Below are 13,665 nucleotides of genomic sequence, written 5' to 3' on the forward strand. Positions count from 1 at the left end.
CCATCCCCCCACACACTGATTGCATAGCTAGCATAGCTTCACAAGTGATAGTTTAGCCATCTAATTCATTAATCACAAGTCCAGACACAAAGATGAAAGATACAGATCTTTGTGAATAAAGCCACCATTTCAGTTTTTTAAATGTTTTACAGGGAAGACAATATGGTAAATCTATTAGCTAACATTAGCAATTCCACTATTCCTAACTCATCAGTTTTCTTACTCCTTCAGGTGCCTTATCACCATTTCCCGGTCAACTAAGATATTGGATCCACTAACCAAGAAAAAACCTCTTCAATAACAGTCCCTGATAACATCATGGTATAGGATAGTTTTGTTAGAAAAAAGTGGCATATGTTCAGGTAGAATACAGTTTACAATTGCACCGCCAGCTCGACTAGAATTACTAGATAGAGCACGTGTAATGAACAATTTTCATCATAAACATTCATAAAAAGACAAAGCATAACAATGGAAAGACCCAGTTCTTGTGATTTCAGACCATATTTCAGATTTTCTACCGCGTTTTTTCAGCGAAAAACTACATCGATAAGTTAGCATACCACAATGTGCAACGTTAACCAGAGCATCGATTCCAGAAGAGCGCATAACGTAATCAAACCGCAAAATATTATTTTTTTTCACTCCCTTCTCAGAATTCTTCCGATGAACTCCTGTAACTCATTTTACAATATACATATACAGTTTGTTTTCGAAAGGGCATATTTAGCCTACAAACCGTGGTTCTACAATAAAAATACTAGGAAATCAAAGCCTCAAATTTCTGACGTCATCTATCAGAGTGACTATGGTTTAATTGAAAGTCTATCAATATATTGTACTAAAAAATACAGGGTTGACGGAATCGAAGACAATTAGTTCTTAATGCAACCGCTGATTTACATTTTTAAAATTACCTTACTGTTTCAAATCGGGTTTCGCCAGTGAAGCCTTTATACAACAAATGGCGAAATATGCGTTTAAAATTTATTTTCGACAGAACACGATTTAATCATATTAATCTTGCTTTAACTTTGAGCATGTTCTTCCATCAGAATTCTTGGCAATGTATCCTTCTATGTTATAAACGTTTTGGTCGAATAGATGTCCTCTGTCCCTTCGAACATGCCACACCACGACCGATCACCCCAAAACGTGGTTCAACAGTCTCGAGTGCACAACAAATAAAATTCTTCAAAATCCGCACTAAACGGATAATATTCGCTATTAAACGGTTCAAATTTTTTTTTTTTTTTTACTACATTATGATGTTTTTTAACAACTATAACGACTGAAAACATGACGGAGAAATATTGCTGGTTCAGACAACGATTTTTGGAACGAGGCAGTCCGAATGGCCTTCACGCTTCAGGCCGCACGACGAGAAAAGGGCGGTCCTCTCATACATTTTTGGTCTTTTATAATGGCTGTGGGAATGTTCCCATCGATTCATTTGAACGTGAATGAGTAACAGACACCAGAGGAAGAACGTAGGCAAGTGTCGGTTCTTATAGTTCACTGTCGCTTAAAAACAGACTCCAGATTAGGGTAAATTCTGAAATCTGACCCTGTCATGAAAAGTGCTGTAGAAATTGTTCTGTACCACTCAGAGACAAAGTTCCCAACTTTCCATAGAAACTAGAGGTGTTTTCTATCAATAATAACAATAATATGCAATATTGTACGATCAAGAATTAGCACGAGGCAGTTTAATTTGGGAGACACCAAAATCTGCTAAATGCGGACAGCAAACCCCCTATAAGTTAAAGAAGTTGAACCCCTAGGTTCGGAGACTCGGAAAGGGGAACCAGGAAGTAGCTGGTGGCACGAGACCAGAAGAATAGAACTGTCCCAGAGAAGATCGGAGACCCTGAGCGGCCAGGTCCTCAAGGCATGAGAGCAGACAAACAATTCCTGCTCGTCTGCCGAGCATTTGCTCTGGAATCGACGGCAGTGTTTTGAGAGAATCCATAGTCGCTGGGTTCCATCTTGGTCGGATTCTTCTGTTTGCGATGATGAGGACCCCAAAAGCGACGTAATAGAACAGAGTCCTTTTATTCAGTATCAAACAAACCAATGTTCCTTCATGGATTATCAAAGGCAATCCAAAACAGGGAACTGAACAATCCTCTCGTCAGTAGAGAGGAACGACTGGAGACGCGACCACAGACTGCGGTCGCTTCAGAAAGGCCACAGGCCGTCAGCCTTGACATAGACACCTGCTCACACGCAGCTCTGAAGAAGGCAAAAACAGCGGCGGAACAAGACAGGACAGCAACATCAAACAAGAATCGACAAGGACAGAAAGCGGAAACAGAGGAAGAAATAGGGACTCTAATCGAGGGCAAAATAGGGGGCAACCACAGGTGTGAAAGAGTAAATGAGGTTTTAGGAGAATGAGAAACAGCTGGGAGCAGGAACGGAAACGATAGAGAGGAGAGCGGGAGAGGGCAGAGAGGGAGGAGAGACGAGAGAGAGAGGAGGGAAAGACCTAATTTAATACAGCAGAGGGAAGCACAGGGACAGACATGATGATCAAAGACAAAACATGAACAGGCTCCTGCGGCCGAATACAGCGTTCCTCACTGAGGTTCCCTGAAATTCCTATCGGCACTTGTGTCATGGGCAGATAATAAAACATTTTGGTGACTTTAATTATTCACATGGAAAGTCCACAGACCACTCAAAGGGCTTTCGGAGCCATCATCCACTGTGGGGTTTTGTCCAACATGTTCCCGGACTACTCAATGCCACAGTCATTCTCTGGACCTAGTTTGTCTCGTGGAATAAATGTTGTGGGATCTTAAATGTTTTCCTCATAATCCCTAATTACGTTTGGAAACGAACAAAAATAATCTGCTCAAGACCCCAACCAAGGATCATCAAAAGTCCGTGGCTATAAATCTCTCAGACAACCAAAGAATTCCCTATATGTCTTCCGCCAATCCCTCCGGCACCCAAGGACGGTCAATGGGAAACTCAAATTTTGCGCAAATCCCTTAGATGCGTCCGCACCGCTTAAAACCAAAAAACATTTTGTCATAAGAAACTTTGTCCCTGGTATCAGAAATACCTGAGCTCTGAAGCAAGCTTCCGATATGGAAACGGAAATGGCACGACACAAACTGGAAGTCTTCCGACTAGCCTTGGAAAGACAAGTACAAATCGCAGTATAGAAGGAGCCTCATTGCCTGCTCATCATCCTTACATTGAGGAAATAAAACAATCCAAAATTTATTTTTGATACTGTCGCAAAGCTTAATTCAAAAGCAAGCAATTCCCAAGAGAGGAATGGTTCTTTTCACTTCAGCAGTGATAAATTCATGAACTCCTTTGAGAAAAAGTCATGAATCATTAGAAAGCAAAATTACGGGACTCCTCTTTAATCTGCGTATCTCCCTTCCAAAGCTCACGTTTTGTCCTGAGGTCTGCAACTCTTTGCAGGACCTAAGATCAAGGAGAACACTCAAGTGTTTTGTACTATGATCTTTACAATGAGGAAAATAATCATTGCCTCTAAACTCAAGCTGCAATACTGCGACCCTATTCCAACTTAAACTACTGAAAGAGCTGCTTCCTGTGGGCTTGGGCCTCCCTATGTTGAAAACATAATAACGGCTCTCCATCCACCGGATGTGTTACCAACTCCACTAAAAGTGGCAAGTAATAGCCTTCTCTTGAAACAGCCAACTTGACCCAGCAAATATAAAAACTATCGGCCTATAATCAATCTCCATTCCTCTAAAAAAAAATGAAAAAGTGTTGCCCGCCAGCACACTCACTGTCCTTCCTGAAAGACAAAACAATGTATATGAAACGCTTCAGTCTGGTTTTTAGACCCGTCTAGCTCTGAGACTGCAACTTGTCGAAGGTGGGTAAGTTACCATTTTTATGGCGGTAGACGGCTCTGGCATCTGTCCTCAGTGCTCCTGGACTTAAGTGCTGCTTTTGATGACCATCGATCACCACACTTCTTTGGAGAGATTTGGAAAACCAAATTGGTCTAACACGGAAAGTTCTGCCTGGTTTAGATCTTTCTGTCAGAAAGATATCCAAGTTTGGTCTGTGGTGGATGGTTTGTCCTCTGACAAATAACTTGTAAATTTGGTGTTCCTCAACGGTTCGTTTTTGGACCACTATTGTTTCACTATTATTTAACCTCTTGGGATGTCATTCGAATAATTTAATTTCACTGCTAATGGCGGATGACACAACAGCTGTACATTTCGATGAAACAATGTGAAGACCCAAATTTGCCCTCGCTGGAGCCTGTGTTTCAGACATAAGGAAGTGGATGCTGCAAATGTTCTCTTTAATCGGACAAAACGAGATGCTTGTTCTAGGTCCCAAAGAAACAAAGAGATCTTCTGTTTGAATCTGAAACAAATTAATCTTGATGGTTCTACAGTCCCGTCTCAAATATAAACTGTGGAAGGACCTCGGCGTTACTCTGGCCTGATCTTCTTTTGACGAACATATCAACGATGTTTTAAGGACCAGCTTTATTTCCATCTCGTACATTGTTAATCAGAAACTGTCAAAATTATGCAGAAAATGAATCATGCTTTTGTCACTCTAGTTTAGACTACTTGCAATGTTCTTACCTTCCGGCTACGGATAAAGCAAAAATACTTAGTTAGTTAATAAAACCAGGCTGCTAGAAATCTTGAACTGAACCAAAACTTTGATCATATTACTCCTGGTTGCTAGCGTCTCCTACACTGGTTTCCTGTTAAGGCCAAAAGGGGTGAATTTCAAAGAGTTTTTACTGCTTATCCCTTACAAAAGCATTACATGGGCTTGCTCCTTATTCTTTTCGATTTGGTCCTGCCGTACATACCTACACGTACGTTACGTCCACAAACGCAGGCCCTGCTACTGGTCCCTAGAACTTTCTAAAGCAAAACAGCCTGGAGGCAGCTTTCTCCTAAGAGCTACATTTTATCATGGATGGTTTCCTTGCCTACATGTGAAGAATGACGACTCGTCTCAACCTTTACAGTCTTTCTGAAGACTCATCTCTTTCTACGTCCTAATGATTGGAGTGGTACGTCTGGCCCCAGGAGTGTGGAAGGTGAACGGAAAGGCACTGGAGCAACGAACCGCCCTTGCTGTCTCCTGCCTGGCCCGTTCCCCTTCCTCCACTGGGATTCTCTGCCTCTAACCCATTTAAGGGGCTGAGCTCCACTGGCTTAAACTGGTGATCTTTCATGCGTCCCTTAGGAGGGGTGTGGGTCACTTGAGTGGGGTTGAGTCACTGAACTGATTTTCTGTCCTGGTTTGCCCCCCCCCCCTTAGGGGTTGGTGCCTGGGCGGAGATCTTTGTGGGCTATTACTCGGCCTTGTCCCAGGATGCGTAAGTTGCGTTGTTTTGACAAGAGATATTCCCTCTAGTGCGTGTGGGGGCTGTTTGCTTTGGCAAAGTTGGGTGGGGTTATAATCCCTGCCCTGTGGCCCTTCCGGGTATATCGGATGGCACAGTGTTTCCTGTACCCTCCCCTGCTCTCAGCTCCAGTATTATGCTGCAGTAGTTTTATGTGTCGGGGGCTAGGGTCAGTGATGTTTTTCTGGAGTATTTCTCCTGTTTTTTCGGTGTCTGTGTGAATTTAGTATGCTCTCTGTTAAATTCCTCTTTTCTCTTCCTTTCTTTCTTTCCTTTTCTTTCCTTTCTTTCTCTTTTTTCTTTTCTTTCTTCTTTCCTTTCTTCTTTCTTTTTTCTTTCTTTTCTTTTTTCTCTCTCTCTCTCTCTTCGAGACCTGAGCGCTAGGACCATGCCTCAGGACTTGGTCTGAGGTTCCTTTGCGTCCCCAGTCCACTGGCACGTGCGTGCTGCTCCAGTTTCAACTATTCTGCCTGCGGTATGGACACCTGACTGTTCTACGGACCGATGCTTACTGTCCCCAAGACTGCCTGTTTTCAACTCTCTAGAGACAGCATGAGCGGTTAGAGATACCTCTAATGATTTGGCTTATGAAGCAAACTGTATATTTACTCCTGAGGTGCTGACTTGTGGCACCCCTCGACAACACTGTTGATTACTTTTTTTGAACCCTGCCTGGTCATCTATGAACATTTGAACATCTTGGCCATGTTATGTTTATAACTCACCCGGCACAGCCAGAAGGAACTGGCCACCCCTCACTAGCCTGGTTCTCTCTAGGTCTTTTCCTAGTTCCTGGCTTTCTAGGGAGTTTTTCCTAGCCACCGTGCTTCTACACCTGCATTGCTTGCTGTTTGGGGTTTTAGGCTGGGTTTCTGTACAGCACTTTGAGATATAAGCTGATGTAAGAAGGGCTATATAAAATAAAATTGATTGATTGATTGATAAGCAATTCGCTTAGAAATCTGGTTTCCCAATGAAATCTCATTGAAAAGACAGTGACCTCAAAAAGAAAAAGATCTGAATGGTTTGTCCTCTGGGTTTCGCCTGCTAAATAAGTTCTGTTATACTCACAGACATGATTCAAACAGTTTTAGAAACTTCAGAGTGTTTTCTATCCAAATCTACTAATAATATGCATATTTTATCTCCTGGGGATGAGTAACTGGCAGTTGAATTTGGGTATGCTTTTCATCCAAACATGAAAATGCTGCCCCCTACACTAGAGAAGTTAACAAACAGATCACTGACCATTTCGAATCCCACCGTACCTTCTCCGCTGTGCAATCCGGTTTCCGAGCTGGTCACGGGTGCACCTCAGCCACGCTCAAGGTACTAAATGATATCATAACTGCCATCGATAAAAGACAGTACTGTGCAGCCGTCTTCATCGACCTGGCCAAGGCTTTCGACTCTGTCAATCACCACATTCTTATCGGCAGACTCAACAGTCTTGGTTTCTCAAATGACAGCCTCACCTGGTTCACCAACTACTTCTCAGATAGAGTTCAGTGTGTCAAATCGGAGGGCCTGTTGTCTGGACCTCTGGGAGTCTCTATGGGGTACCACAGGGTTCAATTCTCGGGCCGACTCTTTTCTCTGTATATATCAATGATGTCGCTCTTGCTGCCGGGTGATTCCTTGATCCACCTATACGCAGACGATACCATTCTGTATACATCTGGCCCTTCTTTGGACACTGTGTTAACAAACCTCCAAATGAGCTTTAATGCCATACAACACTCCTTCCGTGGCCTCCAACTGCTCTTAAACGCTAGTAAAACTAAATGCATGCTCTTCAAACGATCGCTGCCCGCACTCGCCCACCCGACTAGCATCACTACTCTGGACGGTTCTGACTTAGGATATGTGGACAACTACAAATACCTAGGTGTCTGGCTAGACTTAAACTCTCCTTCCAGACTCAAAGCTGTTATCAAGGCAACATATGGCTACTTTGAAGAATCTCAAATATAAAATATATTTTGATTTGTTTAACACTTTTTTGGTTACTACATGATTACATATGTGTTATTTCATAGTTGTGATGTCTTCACTATTATTCTACAATGTAGAAAATAGTTTAAAAAATAAAGAAAACCCTTGAATGAGTAGGTGTCCAAACTTTTGACTTGTACTGTAAGTAGAATTAGTTTTGATATAGAATGGCCCATTATCAAATGGGCAGTAACAGGGGCAGGGGGGAAAAAAACATGTCATTCGTATGCACTTGAAAAGCGAATGGATGCCGCTTTCCCAGCAGTTTGTTTTTCAATCATGCCTGGTAGACTACGATTATTTCACTCCACTCATCTATCACTGAGGAGCATGCAACCTCTCGCTGTTGGATAGGTTATATTCCGCAAAAACTCTGTATTAATATGCTTGCTTGCTAGGATATCAAGACAGCTGGAATGTTTTATAGGGAAATGTAGGCATTTCAAATTCCAAGAGAAAATAGCTAGCTTTGCCATTGTTTTTCAGAAATGAATCTTATGTTAATGATATAATCATTATCTTTAGTGTTGATACGCCCATGGATGTGTCACAAAAAGCAGGACCCACAGGGAAACTCACCCATTGGTCCCCATCTACTGTAGAAGACCCTCCATGTAACCTCCTTTCCTGCCCCCTTTACCTAACCACCCCATCCCTATCCCCCAGCCCCCACTCCTCAGTTCCCCACCCTGCACTATCATTATAGGGTTGCAGCATAACGGCGAGTGGCAGCCTTACACATGGAGTCTCTTATTTTTTAAGGTATTAAAACATAAATATAGTAAATCATCAAATAAGTAATAATTTTCAGACCTTTACAGTTTAGTGAGCAGACTTGGAAGAGTTAGGGAAGGTGATGAAGAAATAAAGAAAAAGGAAAAAAGTTAATTTAACAGATAGCCTAAACAGTGAAATAGGATATTGTAGGTGTAGGATCAATAGCAATAAAACAAAATAAGCAATTGTGTAGAAGCCAATATGGGACTGGCCATCTCTCCTTAGCAGTAGTAGCTTCCAACTTATATTGCCATATTTTGCCCATGTACAGTGCCTTCAGAAAGTATTCCTACCCCTTGACTCATTCCACATTATGCTGTGTTACAACCTGAATTCAAAATTGATTAAATATATATTTTTCTCACCCATCTACACATAATACCCCATAATGACAAAGTGAAAACATATATTTTTTAATTTATACAAACTTATAAAAATACAGAAATATCTCATTTAGATAAGTATTCACACCCCTTTGCTATGACACTCCAAATTGAGCTCATGTGCATCCAATTTCCTTTGATCATTCTTGAGACGTCGCTACAATTTCATTGAAGTCCACCTGGGGCCAATTCAATTGTTTGGACATGCTTCAGAAAGAAATCCACCTCTCTTTATAAGGTCCTACAGTTGACAGTGCATGTCAGAGCAGAAACTATACCATGAAGTCCAAGGAACTGTCACTAGATCTCTGAGACAGAATTGTGATGAGCAGGGGTGCAACTTTGGTTTCAGAAGTGGGGGGGACATAATATTTTTTTTCTTCCCGTTGGATAAACTCTCCAAACAGTATACCCGACCGCTCGGAGGCGTCCGCATAATCCTAAAGCACACTGTTGCCTTGTTTTCACATTCTAATGATAAAACTGGGGTGGACAAAAATGCAATTTCCCAGTGAAAGTTGAGGAATATATCTGGGGAAGGGTATAAAACAATTTCTAGAGTGTTGAAAGTTTCCAAGAGCACAGTGGTCTCCATCATTGGGAAATGAAAAAAAATATGGAACTACCCAGAGCTGGCCGTCAGACCAAACTGCGCAACCGGGCAAGAATGACCTTGGTCAAGTGACCAAGAAGTCCGCTCCACCTCTGGCTCACCCCACTTTGGTGGCACCTCTGGTGCGGGGACCCTCGTCGCCGACCCCGGACTGGGGACCCTCGTTGCAGGCCCTGGACTGGGGACCCTCGTTGCGGGCACCTGACTGGGGACCTTCGTTGCGGGCACCTGACTGGGGACCCTCGTTGCGGGCCCCGGGCTGGGCACTCTCGTTGCGGGCCCCGGACTGGGCACTCTCGTTGCGGGCCCCGGACTGGGCACCCTCGTTGCGGGCCCCGGACTGGGCACCTTCGCTGTGGGCCCCGGACAGGGCACCCTCGCTGCGGGCCCCGGACTGGGCACCCTCGCTGCGGGCCCCGGACTGGGGACCGTCGCTGGAGGCTCCGGACTGGGGACCGTCGCTGGAGGCTCCGGACTGGGGACCGTCGCTGGAGGCTCCGGACTGGGGACCCTCGTTGCGGGCTTCGTGCCATGACTCCTCACTGGAGGCTTCGTGCCATGGATCATCACTGGAGGCTTCGTGCCATGGATCATCACTGGAGGCTTCGTGCCATGGATCATCACTGGAGGCTTCTTGCCATGGATCATCACTGGAGGCTTCGTGCCATGGATCATCACTGGAGGCTTTGTGCCATGGATCATCATTGGAGTGAGGAGACGTATGAGCAGTCTGGTATGTGGAGCTGCCACAGAGCTCACCAGGCTGGGGAGACATGCAGGAGGCCTGGTTCTGGCAGCAGGCACAGGACTCACCAGGCTGGGGAGACATACTGGAGGCTTGGTTCTTGGCGGAGGCACCGGATACACTGGGCCGTGGAGGCGCACTGGAGGTCTCGAGCGTAGAGCCTGCACAACCCATCCTGCCTGGCTGGTTATCTTCGCCCTGCAAATGCGGGGCGCTGGCACAGGACGCACTGGGCTGTGCAGACGCACCGGAGACACAGTGCGCAGAGCCGGCGCAGGATATCCTGGGCCGAAGAGACGCACTGGAGACCAGACGCACTGAGCCGGTACCATCCGTCCTGGCTGGATGCTCACCCTAGCCCGGCAGATGCGGGGAGCTGGGATGTAGCGCACCGGGCTATGAGAGCGAACTGGAGACACCGTGCGCTTTACCGCATAACACGGTGCCCGACCAGTACCACGCTCCTTCCGATAAGCACGTGGAGTTGGCTCAGGTCTATACCCTGACTCAGCCACTCTGCCCGTGTGCCCCCCTCCAAAAAATGTTTTGGGGCTGCCTCTCGTGCTTACTCCGCTCAAAGCGTCGCCGCTCTGCTTTAGCTGCCTCCAGCTCATCTTTAGGACGGTGATATTCACCAGCCTGTGCCCAGGGTCCCTTGCCTTCCAATATCTCCTCCCATGTCCATTCCTCCAGATAGCGCTGCTCCTCCCGGCCAAGCTGCTTGGTCCCTTGGTGGTGGGTAGTTCTGTCACGGCCGTTGAAAGAAGTGGACCAAGGTGGAGCGTGGTGAGCGTACATTTCTCTTTTTATTTAAAATGTCGCCAACAAAACAACAAACGAAAAACAACCGTGAAGCTTACAGGGCTAAGTGCCACTAACAAAGTTAACTGAAAGGAGGGAAAAAGGGCTAGCTAAGTATGATTCCCAATCAGAGACAATGATAGACAGCTGTCCCTGATTGAGAACCATACCCGGCCAAAACATAGAAATAAAGAAACATAGAAAACAAAACATAGAATGCCCACCCCAAATCACACCCTGACCAAACCAACTAGAGACATAAAAAGGCTCTCTAAGGTTAGGGTGTGACACATATGCTAGGCTGTGTGATTGTGCATGGATAGCATACCTGAATATTAACCTGTTAGTGAATAGGGGGCGCTATTTTCACTTTAGGAAAAAATCGTGCCCAAATTAAACAGCCTCGTACTCTGTTCTAGATCATACAATATGCATAGTATTATTACTATTGGATAGAAAACACTCTGAAGTTTCTAAAACTGTTTGAATTATATCTGTGAGTAAAACAGAACTCATTTGGCAGCAAACTTCCAAACAGGAAGTGAAAATTCTGAAAATGGGGCTCTGTGTCAGGGCCTGCCTATTCAACTGGCTTATATTTATGGATCTGTATGCACTTCATACGCCTTCCACTAGATGTCAACAGGCAGTAGAATGTTGAATGGGGTGTCTAGCTTGATGTGAGACCGAATGAGAGCTTTTGGAGTGACAGGTACGCTCTTTTGGCAGTATTCAACTGCGCACCAGGGAACCTCACATTGTCTTCTGAAATGCGTTAGGTATACACGACGAAATGCTCCGGCTCTGATTTTATTGGATGCATATGAGAAAAACATCATAAAGTAGGATTTTCAACCGGGTTTGACCAGTTTATTTGACGTTTATTGGGAATTTTGGAACTTTTCGTTCCATGCGCTAAGATTTCTTGGACATGTGCCCTCCACATGGCTAGCCAAAGTTGCTAATTCGACAGAAGAAATGGACATTCTAAAACAAAACAACGATTTATTCTGGAACTAGGACTCCTTGCACAACATTCTGATGGAAGATCATCAAAAGTAAGAGAATATTTATGATGTTATTTCGTATTTTTGTGGTTTGTGTTGGCTCCAACAAGGCGGAGAATTGTTGGGCGCTGTCTCGCAATATTGCATGCTGTACGTTGTACTAAAGTAATTTTTTTAAATCTAACACAGCGGTTGCATTAAGAACCAGTGTATCTTTCATTTGCTGTACAACATGTATTTTTTTGTAAAGTTTATGATAAGTTTTTTGGTTAGATTACGTGACTGTCCAAAATTTCTCCGAACAATTTGGTGCATCATGGCTACGTATTCAGAATGTAAAACCACGATTTGTACCTCTAAATATGCACATTTTCGAACAAAACATAAATGTATTGTATAACATGATGTTATAAGACTGTCATCTGATGAAGTTGTTCAAAGGTTAGTGATTAATTGTATCTCTATTTGTGGATTTTGTTAAAGCTATGTTGGTGGTGAATAAATGGCGTTGTGTGTTTGGCTATTGTGGTGAGCTAATATAAATATATATTGTGTTTTCGCTGTAAAACACTTAAAAAATCTGAAATATTGGCTGGATTCACAAGATGTTTWTCTTTCATTTGCTGTATTGGACTTGTTAATGTGTGGAAGTTAAATATTTCAAAAAAATATTTTTGAATTTCGCGCGGAATGTTGTGGGTGTTCTGCTAGCGGAACCCCGGGGCGAGAAAGGTTAAGCCAGTTGTAATTGGTTCCATCTGTCGACTCATCCCCTTGTGTGTCGGGTTTGATGTGATTCTCAAAAAAAGTATTGAGCTTCCTTGGCAGTGGAGAATGTGTGTGTTGTGTTCTGGAAGGTCAAGATGAGTTTTGCCGGGTGGATGAAGCTGCAAAGCTGTTATCAAGGCAAAGGGTGGCTACTTTGAAGAATCGAAAATCGAAAATATATTTAGATTTGTTTAAAAAGAATTTGGTTACTGCATGATTCCATATGTTATTTCATAGTTTTGACGTCTTCACTATTATTCGACAAGGTACAAAATAGTAAAAATAAAGAAAAACCCTTGAATGAGTACGTGATCCAAACTTTTAACTGGTACTGTACTGTACATTAATAATTGTTTGGCAGGCGTTGTGTCAAGTCAGTCCAGTTCACACTGACCGTGGCATGTGTAGAAAGTACCAAATCACTTTTTACAACTGATCTGTCGATAGCGCCTGCTAAATTCAGGGCATCAATGTTGTTGAGAAAAGTAGCAAAACTTTTGTAGGTCTCGATTGCTAACATTATATATTTCAAAAAGGCCGCTGTAGAAAGGACTATCAACACATACTGATCAGCTCACGTTATTAACAGAAGCATGCTACTTGGCAGACCAATCCAAGCTCATCTCCCGGCATGTTCAGCCCATACATTTTCTCAGCCAATCTTGGCAAGCGGGAAGGTTCCTCGCTTTTTCTGTGGCTAAACCAACTAGGCTCGAAATGTAACATTTTTATTTGTATTTACGGATGGAATACAAGTTTGTTATTAAGCCACATGAAAGTTCACAGAAGGCATTGCTGCCCAAAAATGCATTTTGATAAAAAGTTAATGTTTACGTTCAAATGCCTCTCCTGTGAAGTAGTGACGTGCAACACATGCCTAGTTTCCTGAAACGAGTCACGTATAGCACCAAACCTATTGAGTTGATTTATGATTTCTAGAATGTTTGAATTATATGCCCGGACTATTCACTGTATTCATTTTTTTTTTACAATATGTATTTTGTTAAATATTAGTCTCTATTGGTAGCCACCTTCAATTATACCCACATACATGTATATGTGTCACTGACTTTAATGTTAGTTTCCATATATTTTGCATCGTTCCATTACATCGTTAGTTTACCTTTCTTTCCTCTGTCACGTTCGTGTGGTTGTTCCAGGGGATCACAAGCAATAGTGGATCATATTAGACT

At 43.4% G+C, this 13,665-nt stretch overlaps 1 pseudogene; it reads right to left on the bottom strand.

Annotated features, from left to right (window-relative positions):
• The window catches only part of LOC111979973 (histone deacetylase 4-like), a 44,761-nt pseudogene extending 34,067 nt beyond the window's left edge, over nucleotides 1-10,694 (bottom strand).
• Between the last annotated feature and the right edge of the window lie 2,971 nt (nucleotides 10,695-13,665).

Source organism: Salvelinus sp. IW2-2015, linkage group LG20 (assembly GCF_002910315.2).
Source record: "Salvelinus sp. IW2-2015 linkage group LG20, ASM291031v2, whole genome shotgun sequence".
NCBI classification, from domain to species: domain Eukaryota; kingdom Metazoa; phylum Chordata; class Actinopteri; order Salmoniformes; family Salmonidae; genus Salvelinus; species Salvelinus sp. IW2-2015.